The sequence below is a fragment of the Oenanthe melanoleuca genome, chromosome 3 (assembly GCF_029582105.1).
Source record: "Oenanthe melanoleuca isolate GR-GAL-2019-014 chromosome 3, OMel1.0, whole genome shotgun sequence".
Taxonomy (NCBI): Eukaryota; Metazoa; Chordata; class Aves; order Passeriformes; family Muscicapidae; genus Oenanthe; species Oenanthe melanoleuca.
The window spans coordinates 67,682,517-67,695,798 of record NC_079336.1 but is presented as its reverse complement, the minus strand read 5'-3'; positions in this window follow the sequence as shown (position 1 = coordinate 67,695,798).

Genomic DNA, 13,282 nt, shown 5'->3' with positions numbered 1-13,282 from the left:
AAAGTTAATGCTTCTTGCAGCAATGTCACCAGCACGTAGGTGCAGCTGCAATTGCCCACTGTAGCACAGAGCAGTAGCAAAGTAGCTCTGGCAGGCAGGATTTTTAAGGGCAGGGCTACCACTCTTTGCAACAGTGAACAAGAGAAAACCAGTGCCACTGCCATGATGGACTGCCACAGCCTCCTGGTGGAACAGGACCCTCGAGCCCTTATGCCAGGCTCCAGGGCTGTGGGAGGTGAAATTGAGGTCTGCTGAGCAGCCACAATACACACTGCATGCCCCAGTCTTTTCCTTCCTGCTGCTGGGAAGTCTCAGGTTTGCAGCATGCACAGGCTCCATAACACTCATGCTATCACAAACCTCTTCTCACTTCAGTAAAGTGCTTTGGGTTTATGTCAGTATGCAGAGCGTTTCAGATAGCTTCTCCTTTCTACAAAAGTAGAAAGGTAGGAGGCATTTCACCAAGATGAGCAGGAACTAGCACAGAAGCAGAGAAATGACTCCTCACAGCTTTACGGGTGCTAAAGTCTGACTAGCTTTTGGCTGACTAGCTAGAGAAAAAAATGAGAGATGTGCTTTCTTTGCCCCCTTTTGCTCTCAGGAAAGATCTTGAAAGAGCTAACTTCAATAAGACTAGAAAATGGGAGAAAAGAGACAAGGGAGATAGAATAGAGATGACCCCAAACTGATTGTTCACTCTCTCCTCTGTGATTCATCCCAGCTCACACACTTGACCTGCAGAAAACTCCTCCCAGCAAGGTGGGGGGGAATATCTTTTAGGGATGTCAGCATGGTGCTAATAATGCCAAGGTGTGGGTTCGATTTCTATATGGGCCGTTCACATAAGAGTGGGACTCAATGCAGGTCTCTCCCAACTACAGATATCTTGTGCTCCTGTGATTCTTCTCTGAATAGAGAATGCTCAGTCATCTACAGTTTCCTCCCTCACTGTGAGACTGCAGTGCTGAAAGGACAGGAAAAGAAACCTGTCATGGCAGTGATGGTGAATGGGGGAAGTTATTGGCTACTGAAACAAATGGTGTAAAAAAAACCCCAAAAAAACCCCAAAAACCAAAAAACCAAAAAAAAAAAAAAAAAAAAACCAACAAAAAAGAGAGAATCTGCCAGATCAGACATAAACACAAGAGTCATTACTTCTCTGAGAAAAACTACCTGTGTTTTGTCTGCTATCTCAGTAATGTCTGAACTATCTCAAAAGCAAAGAACAAGCAAAGAACAAGAAAAGAAGTAAGAACAAAACAGTGAAGTTTTGTGTGACAGAAATTGGAAACTCAGACTTTTGTGCTAACACAAAGTACTGACAGTCCTTTGCTATTGCCCTGTTTGACATCAGCCCCTCGGTGTGCTCTGTCCTGTATCACCAGTACCTAGCTGACCAGGCTGACAGCCAGCCAGAGGACCTCCACTGTAGTGGCCTTTGCAGAATTGGCTGGAGCTGGAATGCATAAAAGTGGAACTACTTTTCATTTTTCATTTAAAAAATAACCCCCTCCCTTTTCTGGATCTGGGAAGAGACAAAGGTAAAATAAAGTCTGGATCATAAGGATAATAAATTGTCAGCTCCAGTGAATTATCACTATTATGAATGCCATTATTTTTACTTAATGATGCATCTTGAAGAAACTAGTTAGTGTGTACATTACTTTCTATTAGTGCACATTAGTGCATGGTAGAAGGTAGGGAAAATCAAACCAGTCTTCCTTAAATTTAGAATTCTTGTATTTGGAAAACCTTACAATACTCTGAGCTTCTATATGCAAGTTGTAACATTTATTGTACCTTATTATATTTTGCTCCATCTTAATACAGTTCTGCAGCGGTCAGCAAAGACTCTATTCCAAGTTCTTCCCAGTTACAAATTTTCCAAAGGAAATTCATTTTCCAGGGTCATTTTAAATATATATTATATTCCAAGCTGTTAGCGGATACTTTTCTTTGAAATGGTTTCAATCTTTGTTCTCCAGCAGCCAACCCACTTTCAAAGAGTATTTCCAAGGCTTGTTATTCACATGCAAGATCCCAGCAACACTACAGGACTCACTGAAGATGTGTGATATGGAATCATTTCCCCAGCAGACTAATTCATAAATTTGCCATTAAAGGTAACTATCTACATCCCCCTTCTAGAAATCTGTACATAGAGGGAACACTAACTTTGAAGGCTCTCCCTTTTATTCTCTGGGAATATTTGAGCTATTCCTATTTGCTGCAATGCTAAAGTGGCTATGGAAAGGTGTGTACATAGCCTATGTAATTGATCAAGAGCTAAGACTACTTTTTTTTCATTCTCCAGCCAGTTCTCAGATGCCTCTAGATGATGAAAATACATTTAACCCTTGGGATTTAGAATTGTACCACATGCTACAGATTCAGCTAAAAATGCTTTAGCTGGGGACCACAATGTCATATTAAGCACATGCCAATTTCCTGAACCACTGCTCAACCCTCAGACAGGCCATTTCTTCTTCTAACCATGATAACTGACTATGGGTAGTGATTCAAGAGGAGAGCAGCAAGCACTGCATCCTAGCAGTGAGAAAAGCTAGACCTGTTCATTCTATGGCTGAATTTGTCCCATTCTGCTATCAGCCAAGGGTGACAGATGAAACATTGTGTTAACCTCATGTAATTAAAAGATAGACCTAGGGGGAGACAGTACAAATGACAGCTGTCAAAACATAGATGCAACATTTAAGTGTCTCTTATCAGTGTTTATTCATTCATGGGTTGGACTAAAAGAGAAGAGCTTCTGTACAGCTGCAAATGCATGTCTGTACTTGGGCAGACAAGTGCTCCTTGCAGGTTTCTCACGGAGCTGTGCAACACTGGTGCTGATTGTTAACACACCAGCTGCAATCCTTTGTTTCTAATACTAGCTCTAGACTGTGTTTTGTATTTGCAGAGTTATGCATCACAGAAGTGGATCCCAATGATTCTTTGCTCAGCACTCCTGTTTCTCCGTCTCAGACTTCACTCAGCAGAAATTGTCCCTTTGGAGATCTTCAGCTTAGACATTTCTGGCTGGACAGTGCTGCCTTTGTAGTTAAATGCAAGTACTACAAATGAGGAGTGTTTGGCTAGATTTTACTCTTTGTAGCAGGGATGGTCAGGAAAACCACTGTCCTGTCTTACAGTGGTAGCTTGGGTGACTACTTGGCTGCCTGTAATTGGCAGCAGCATTCATCCCAGTTCTTCAAGCTAAGTTTCTTAAAGGGAAACTGTAGGATTCAATCCAAATTGAAAATAAGTCTTCCACACTTCAGTCTGAGGAACACATTCGATTCGACTGGCTCCAGAAACAGGGAATGCTTCCAAGTACCCTACACAGCCCAGTACATGCTCCCCTTGCAGAGCACACGTGACTCAGCAGCACAGGTTTGCCATTCCTGTTACAGTTCCACTCTGCCACAAAGAAGCCAAAGGTTACCCTTAGATGGATGAAGCTAAATGTCATACTAAACTATAGAAATACATTCAAAGAAATTTCTAAAACTTCTACTTTGTGAAATGCTGTTAAGGCAAGGTCTGAATTCCTATATCCATTTTTGGTAGTCCACTTCAAGGAAAAGTTCTAGAAAACAGCAGGTTATAATGAAATGAATGGGGGAAGATTTAATCTGGAAAAGAGAAGGCAGTGGGAAAGCTGTAAGCTTCTTGTACATAAAATGCTACTGTAAAGCAGGGAACTCTTCCCAATGCCTGTTGCAATAGAACAGAATTAATGGCTTTGATTGCACAAGGGAGATGTAAATTTGACATAATGAAAGCTTTCTAGTGGGAAGACTCAAAGACTGTGTGTGGAATATGTGGAATCTCCATCAGTGGATGTTTTTAAGAAGGAATTAGACAATCTTCTAATCAGAACAGTTAAAGGGAGTGGATTCAAGAAGCTCTCAGAGTATCTATTGATCCTGTATTTACAGTCCTAGAAAAAAAAAAAATTTGGTTTGTTTTAGTGGCAACTGTCTGTTTCAGACTCCTGCTAGCAGGCATGAAATTCAAGGAAAGTGATGGGTAAAACACCTCAAAATGGATGTTTCTACATTTGCCTGCATATGACTGTGATGACTGAAACTCCCAAATATTAGTGTGTTAACCCACCAAAACAGTCCTTTTTTCTTTCAAAACACATGGGGCTGTAAGTAGAAGGAGGTATGGATGTTAGGTATCATGAAACCTCAATCCTAGAAGCTCCTGAGTGGCTTTCCTTTAGATTTTATGATCACGGTAAGGTTTAGATACACACACACACACACACACACACAAAAATATTAAATAGAAGGAATTAATGATATGCTTTTATAACACAAAAGCTTAATTGGAGCACACAGGATACACTCATAATGATCTCAGTTCTACAAGCCTCACTTATGCAGGTGATCCCCTGAAACCTGAAGGTATAGAACCCACAAAGAAACAGAACAGCTCATAAAAACAGGAGTCAGGACTAGAGATTTGCAAGGCCAAGGCACCAGTTCATACCAGTAAGCTACTACTCTTGCATGACATCCCTGTAACTACTGGCAGCTGGAAAAAGGAAGATGCTATCTGGAATGAAAATCAGAGATGAGGCAAATTTTATTTTGCTGCTGCCAATGAAAACACCAACACAGGAGGCCAGATTTTAAAAAAGAACATGTGTCAATATGTGGATATGCATGTGTTATCTTTTAACACTGGGTGTTCCCCACTGCTCCATGTAATTTAAAGATCTGTTGCCATCAATAACTTCTGTATCCAGTCTTGTGCTCCACTGTTACATCTTACTGTTCTTATTTTCAAGGACAGTTTCACATCTTGTATTTTTGTAAGGGAAATCCCTGCTGTACTTTTCCTGTGGTGCTTTATTTTCTTCTGAACTTTTGACCTAACTATAAATGGATTTTAGGTTACAATATTTAATGCACGTATCAAGACAAGGTCTCATCTGAAACTTCCTCATCATTCCTTTCCCACACCTCCTCCCCTAGGCTTCACAGTATATTTCAAGATTTAAATTTTTTTACCTGACAGTACAAAGTGAGTCACTCTTGCAGTGGAAAAGGAGTTTTAGTGGTAGTCTGACATGCCTTCACAACACACAGACCAAAAGTATCTCTGTTTTATGACTCTCATTTGCCCATGCAGCACACATTTCAGTACCTATCACTTGCTCAGCAAGGGATCATCAAAGTATAATTCCCACTGTGGGCATTAAATGAAATTAGCAGGTGGCATGAAGTTCAAAGCAAATGAGAGATTCTTGATGATACAATACATTGTTAAGCTGCAAAACATCTTAGCAGGAATAGATGTGGAAGTGTATATATGCTCAAAATTGGAAAAATCACAATGAAAATCTGTCAAGGACTCCTAAATACAAAGTTACCATCATTGCCTTTAGGGAGTACCTGAGCCATAAATCCCTGGATTTTGGGGGAGTATTCTGTGGAGGGATCCCTACAGGCTTGCTGTGCTATTTTATTTCTCTCCAGGCTTCCCACCTGGCTATCACCACTAACAGGATAGTGTTTAGATGAACCTTTCTCCTGTCTTTGGGTGGCTCTTTGCATTTTCTTACACAGAACTACTTGTAGGTGATAGAAGGTGGACTCTGTTCCCATTTCATGCAAGCAGAGTAGTCTCAGCTACAAAGTGGACAATATAATGCAGGCCCCAGCAAATCTCAGGAAGGGAGCACAGGAGCTGCTCCTTGCCAAGAGTGCATCCTCTCACGTGCTTGCAGCACAGAGACACTTCTGGCTCAGAGTGCCCCACAGTGCATCCTGCCAGCCTCAAGGGCAATGGCTGTGCTGAGTGCTCCAGATGGCATAGGATCATACAACCTAAGCTTTGGGGTTGGGTCAGAAAGGACCTTAAAGATTTGCTAGTTCCAACCCTCCTGTCCCTGCTTTGGGGTTGGAACTATGCAATGCTGAGCATGGGGAGGCCCTGGAGCAGCAGGGACATGCACTGCAGCGTGAGAGATATCTTGGCAGGGGACATTGCTCAGGAAAGGCATACAGCAGTCAAAGGCATGCTCCCAGCTGCAGCCTAGCACGTCCCCACCTTACCATAACAACAGTGTGACTGTTCTGAAACCCCTTAGGTATAGAATCTATGCCTCAGTTTCTCCTGAAGGTAATGTAGACACAAATAATTCGTGATATCACATCTTGAGCTTTACATGCTTTCAAAAACACTCAAAAAACAAACAAAAAAACTCCCTTGTGATAGCAATTACCCTGTTGTTAACCAAAGCTGAAGCTTTTAAAATCTGTGATCCTGAGTATTTTGCCCTGGTTCTAGAATTACTGTGATTCCTACTGACACCAGCCACATTCCTTAATTTAAAGTCATGCACAGACTATACATGGTGGATAGAAAGAACGAAGAGAAGAAGGTTTCCACTAAGGAAACCACCAAAGCATTCCTTCAGTGAGCAGCAATAGGCCTGTCTCACACAGTCTAACTGCAGACAGACAGACCTGTTTAAAACACAGTGCAGAGATTAAACAGCTGCTTACTCTGCTGCCTACCCTTTTTTATTTGTTCTCCTGCCTTATCTTCTCTCTTATACAATGAGGAACAAAAAGCGCAGCCAAAGCAAACATTACTTAGACCGAGAGTTTGATGTTGGAGAGTTGAAAGTGAACCTCCCAAATTCACAAGGAAACACCTACCAGAGCTCTCTTCAAGAGCACTATTGGGATGATGACTTTTGCCTCAGCAGATAATGAAGGAACAATCACCACCATCAGAGTTATAAGTAGCCCTGTCTTGAGATGAGGAATCTGGTCCCCATCAGTGGGTCTGTGCTGCATCACCTCAGATCAGCAGTGGAAAGCAAGCACCCAACCCATAAGCAACTGATGGCTCTTATCAGAGAATATATATGAGCCCCAATACTAACTCAAGAGATGGAAGTCAGTGAAGACAGTTAATGCAAGCCTCTGTGATGTAAGTTGCCTTTATTGCATTAGAGGAATTAATTAGTCATATTATTCTGGGGATACTGTGTCAAGTTGTTTTCAGACTCAGAGCTCCGAGCCCTCATCAAAATATTCTATTAGAAAAAGCCAATTTCAAACCATTTCCTAAAGAAAAAACTCTTATTTGTGCATATTTGCCCAAACAGATTCAAAATGAATTCCCAAGCCTTTCCAGACTTCACACAATTCATCAATTTCTCATGATCAGTCTGGGGAGGTGCAGAGGGAGGCTTATGGTACTTTCATGTTTTCTCATTAAAAAACACCCATTGGTACATTAATAAGACAAGAGCATCTCAGCAGGACATGTAGCTATGTGACATTTCAAGCCTTTTGAAGAAAATGCACAGAAAGGAAATGAACCCCAGCAGCTACAGCCAGCAAGACAACAAGTAAATGAGCTTTTCGTTTGGAGAACAAAGAGACAGGGTGTCAGCAATGGATGAAGTGAAGATATGACGGAAGAGATCATTCTGCCTGAGAGTCTCATTAGTATCAACAGACTGGAAAGAATAAAAGACTTCAGAGGTCAAGCTGTCCTGATGTTTCCATCTCACTTAGGCTAGGATAAAAGACACCAAAAACTCACTGTTTAGTTCTTTCCTGTGTATCACGCCCACTACTGAGCCCCATTCTGAAAGGGCTAAACAAGCTGTTTACCTTTATTGAGTGTATGCATTACTCTGTTTATTTTTAAAGTTTTAGCTTCAGAGTGGCCTTGCAAGGTAGGACAAAGATGGACTAATCTCTGTCTCATGGTAGGATTCTAGAAACAGTATTCCTTGAATTTGTTACATATCTCAATTTTTTTGCAGACATGCCTCTCTATTTGGGCCTATCCATCTACATGTGATTATCCTTCTCTTCTTTCAAACAAACCTTGTCTGAAACCACACAAACCATGCCTACACAGCTACCAGCAGTAAATTCCCTGCTTTAATGCCACTGCCATATTGACCAGCACTTCTCCCCTGGGAACAGCTGTTAAGCCCCACCAGACTGTGAGAGTGAAAAGCATCTGCAAATATTGGCTACAAGTCTAAATACTGACTCGCCTGCTCTAGAGCATGAGCAGCTGCTGGTAGTAAAAGCAAATAAATGCATGCTTTCCAGAAATAATCCCTAGTAGTGAAAAATTGGTTATAAAACATAGATTCAGCTTTTCAAGACTGCCTTTCTATAAATCCCCCAGTTTGAGAAGTACAAGTTTAGTGTGTACCTGGGAGAATGCATTCCCCACCTTGCTGAACCTCCTTCACCTTTATTTGAAGGGTATCTCTCTCTAGCAAAAGGAAAGCAGAAGCCTTTTATGTATTCACTTTAATAGTTTTCACTTACTCCCATGTGCTTGGCAACCATCCTTCCAAGTAGCCTCCATACTTTGTTAACATACTGGATTTATTAATTCCATTTTACAGTTTGTTGAACTTTCCCTCTAATCTTTCTCTTTGACCAAGAAATTCAAGTTTTGCAGTCAAAGGCAGAGAAACATCTTAATGTCTTATATTTTCCATCATATGCCTCCAGGCCTCTTAGATATATTTGCATATTTTTGGCATACAACTTTTTTGGGTAGTAACCATAAAACACATCATATTCTTGAGTTTGGGTTTTTACTTGCATGACTTGGTCAAATTTCATCCAAATTTAAAAAAAAAAAGTTTAAAAAATGCTTCAGTTAATATTAAAAAGACTTCACTACTATCATCTTCTAAAACATACCTCAATAAACAAATTTCAATATATGTAGATACATTTTTCTTACAAAGGAATCCAAAAACTGAAATTGCTGGAACTTGCCATAAAAACAAAATCAAACCCAAAACCAACCAAAGAAAACAAAAGAAATAAACAAAACCAAAAACAAGCCAACCAAAGAAAACCAAACAAATAAACAGTACCAAAAACAAGCCAACCAAAGAAAATCCCCTGCATTGCAAAAGGTAAAAATACAGAAATTTTCATTAAAAGATCTGTTTTTCACCTCAAAGAAAATTCCTACATAGTTTTCAGACTTGTGACTTTTTATGGTTGTTTGCTTTTCATAAAAATTAAGCATTTTCATGAGGAAAATAAGCAATTCCCTGACCAATTCTTTGAAGCACCTTGGATTATCTGTCCATATTTGCCACATACAAGAAAAGAATAAAGATCCCACAGGTGGCTTCTTACACATACTGACTAATATTAGCAGTCAGATGTAAATAACTATCTTATGAGCTGATATTTATTGTCTTTTCAAAGTGATTAGAAATGTGTGTGTGAAGTAATGGAACTTATTAACCTTAAAGAATTTTTTAGCCCACCCAGCCCAATGCACAGCACTCATGTCCAGAAAACCCAACTACAACTAACAGAAAAAAAGTACATGGATGGGAGGCATTCAAAAACAGCACTCTTATATCAGAGTTAAGTTGGAAGAAAATAAACACTGGCTTTTATTTTGGTTTGACATTAAGAAACAAATGGGATTTTTAACACAAAGTGCTTCAAGCTGACCCTTTGGTATTAAACTGCAAATAAACTTTCAGTAAGAACTCCCACAAATCCAGTATTATATTTGCAATAGTGCTGACAGTGATCAGAGCAGCAGTTTATAGTACGCTGGGCTGGTAGACAAGAGCTACAGATAATAAAGGAAATGTATTTCCAGAAAACTATAACCGGCAAAAAGAATAGCTTAGGTCACATCTAAGCTTGTTTTCCTTAGATGCACAATCAGAAAATACTATTTCCTATGCCAAATCCTAGGGAAGTAATATTCACATTTTTCTTCTTCATTTATATTAATCAGGTAATAAATACATTAATAATAATGTTCTTCTTACAAAATTCTGATTTGCTGCATTGTCACCAGAAATTCTATAGATACCAAACATGCCATTGATTTTGATGAGTAATCAAACTAAAAAGTCCACTGAATTATTTTCTTTTCATTAAAAAAAAAGGACTTTTGGGGTAGTTTAAGGAAGGTACTACTCTAAGGTACAATATAAGCACCTCTGCTTAAGGGCAATAAGTGCTTCTATTCCTAAGCAGAGACTGAATGAAGAAATTGCTTACTAGGGTGCCAGGCTGTGGAGGAACTTCTGGTAGACCTGACATTTAAACTAACACTTCCAAATTGTTTCCCATCCAGAACTGAATGGCACTATTTGGATAATAATTTGGAATGCAAACCACACCTATTGCCCTTCCAGTAGTCTGAACTGTTTAATAACCCCCTTCAGATACTGAAAGCAGACATCACTTCCTACAAGAAGCCACAACAAATAAACATTATTCAAATACCATGAATTATCCTTGTAGCAATTTGAAACAGCTGCAGGAAGAAGTCCAGAGAAGAGATATAATGAAGCTGGTTAAAAACAAGCAAGACAAACACAGCACAACACCACACAATCTGCTCTAGAGAGCAGCACCTCTGGGAGGAGCTCTATCATGTAGAACCCACAAGCTGAAATAGTTGTATGGTGCTGTCCCAGAGATAACACATCAATCAGCAAGAAGAAAAACATGGCACCAAATTATACTGGTCTGAACTGCTGTGTGCTGAGAGCACTGCCTCCCACTAAACCACACTCTTTTGAAGAAATATTTTATGACTATTTCCCTATTTTTGTTCTTTATTCTTTAACTGTTGACATATGGAAAGTTTAAACTATCCACTGCCAGTTTCAAGAGGCATCTAGTTTGAGCCAGGCTTTCTATGTGTATCTTATGTATGTCCTCTATATCTTTTTAAAACCTTGGACAATTTAAACAAAATTTGATATAGATGCTAACAAATAAAACATAACACTGGGTAAGTGAAGAAGACCACTAAGAGTGAGGTAGTGTAGTCTTCGTGTCTAAGATGGCACAAATCTGTCCCACAGTTTTGATTTTTGTTGTGGAGACACTACTAAGGGGTCTCTCTCCCTCCTCCTTGGCTTCTTCCTGAAGCTTGTAGGATTATTACACTCCTGAGATCAATGCCCTCCTGCTAATCTGCCTAAACATATTAGTCCACCTCAGAAGGTGGTCATGGAACAAGTAGACATACTCCTCAAAACCTGCTTAACTTATGAAAAAAATGCTGTAAGACAGGACAGCTGTGTAGAAGTAGAAGTTACTCTTCTACCCCTTCCCACAGCACTGAGAGAGATGTAAAAAAATCCAGTGCCAGAAACATTTTCAAATCCAGTCTGAGAAAATGGCATGACACAGCATTTGTGTCCCCAGATAAAGAAACCCCTGTAGATTTTTCTTCAGCCACCCCCTCCTTGGGATTTGTGGTTGTGTTTTGTGGCTGCCGTGAGATAGCAAGGAGCTGGAACCAGCAAACCACCTCACAGAGTCAAGAAACAAAACACAGTCACCCCCAACCTAAAGCAAATAGACTTTTACAGCAGGACTGAATTGTTATTTCTCAGTTAGGGGCAGGATTTGCAGTTTTTATAATTTGCCTGGCATTTTCCTTGCCACGTACAGGCACACATCTTTGCTTTTACTTAAATAGTATCTTCCCTGAATGAAGGGGCAGGAAAAATTTCTTAACAATCTACATCACCCTGTTCTTCAAAAGCTTGCTAGTGCAATAAAAAATGAACCTTAAATGGTCAGTATTAAATGAATTCACAGAAGATCGCTAAAGCACAATACAGTAATCCAGTATGTACTGTGTGACAGTGTGACAGAGACAATTTACAATTGTGTAAAACTCAGAAAGTATTGTTGGAACTTTCTGACAGCTACAGAGCCAGAAAAGCAAGATAAAAATCCACTTCCTTCACAGACTTAAGATAGTGAGAACAAGTTAACGTAAATCCTCTGTACCAGAATAGGGAAGATAAATTGTTAGATTTTTGTAACATCCTCACCCCACAAGAAAAAGCATGGAATATTTAAACTAGATTTGCAGGCCTCTGTGGATAACACTTACTGGTTTGAGGACAGTCAGTCTCTATTAATGGGAGTGAACTTGCAGCCAAGCAGAGCTGGCTGTGTGTAGCACTCTGTGATGCTGGCCTTTGAAGAACACTGATGAAAGGCTGGGGACAAACCATGTAGCTATGGATGCTTATAAGAACAGGGGAGGGAGGTTCTGAAGAGCTAAGGTTTTGGTTTCTGAGCCCTGACAGATCATAAGCAATTCTGTTGCTTTAACTTGTGGTTTCTATAATGAAATCAGACTTTCAAGGTAGTCAGGCCAAATGCTCACAACACACATTGAGAGCCAAGGGCAAGCCTCACATACTCTGTATCCACATGCAGTGCAAGTAAGGTCAGCACTGTAAGATACCTTCCTGCAACTTGGAGCCTTGTAGCAAGACAAAGCTGTGCTGTTTCTCTCTTCTGGAACTGTAATTTGCACATGGACAAATCTAGAGCAGATAATACCAAGCCAAGTCATTTATAGCTTTGGCATCTCTATTGGAATTGTAGAGATGCATTCCCTGAGAACTGCTCAGTTCTCAGACAGGATCAGCCCAGGATTGAACAGTGGGGAGAGAAGAGCAGGACTATCAAGCACAGGGGACAGCATCCTTCAGCTGCAGCTAGGACAATGAGAAGCCAGGGACTCAAGTAACTTAGAAACTACAACGTAAGTCCCTACATCCATGAAGCTGAATGGATGATTTTCTCCTCTTCTGCATCACAGAATATTCTGAGTTGGAAGGGACCTACAAGGATTATCAAGCCCAGCTCTTAAGTGAATGGCCCATAGGGGGCTTGAACCTGCAGGCCTGGCGTTATTAGCACCATGCTCTAATCAGCTGAGCTCATCTCAGAGTCTGCACGATCACCTCAGTCTTGAAACATGACTAGCATGTGAATTGAACACAACACTGAACAGGACTGTACTAAAATAAAGGACAGTAGTCTCTTTGAGACTCTTTCTCTGAGTCCACCCATTCAAAATGTTCATAGGGAAAAAGTGACTTCTTTTACTGCACCACTCTCTAGTGTGATTCTGGAGAACATACTCACACAGCTTTGAGAATTAATACATCTTCTCGTGTTGGGGACTTTACCAGAAACAATTTCCTCCAAACCAAACACTGGTTTTACAACCCAAACAAATGAAACCTTGCTGTGATGAGCCACCAGCAAGTTAGTCAAGAAACCACAATATTAAAAGATTTATGCTACAATAGTGACTCATAAAAGCGGGAGAGATTACTCTGACAGGGAATAAAGTGTTTAGCTAAAATTACAGATAATAAAATCTTTCCCTTCAGAGGTATTTTTTCTATGAGATGGAACAGATGCAACTACAGCTGCTACAATAATGGATGATTTGTTAT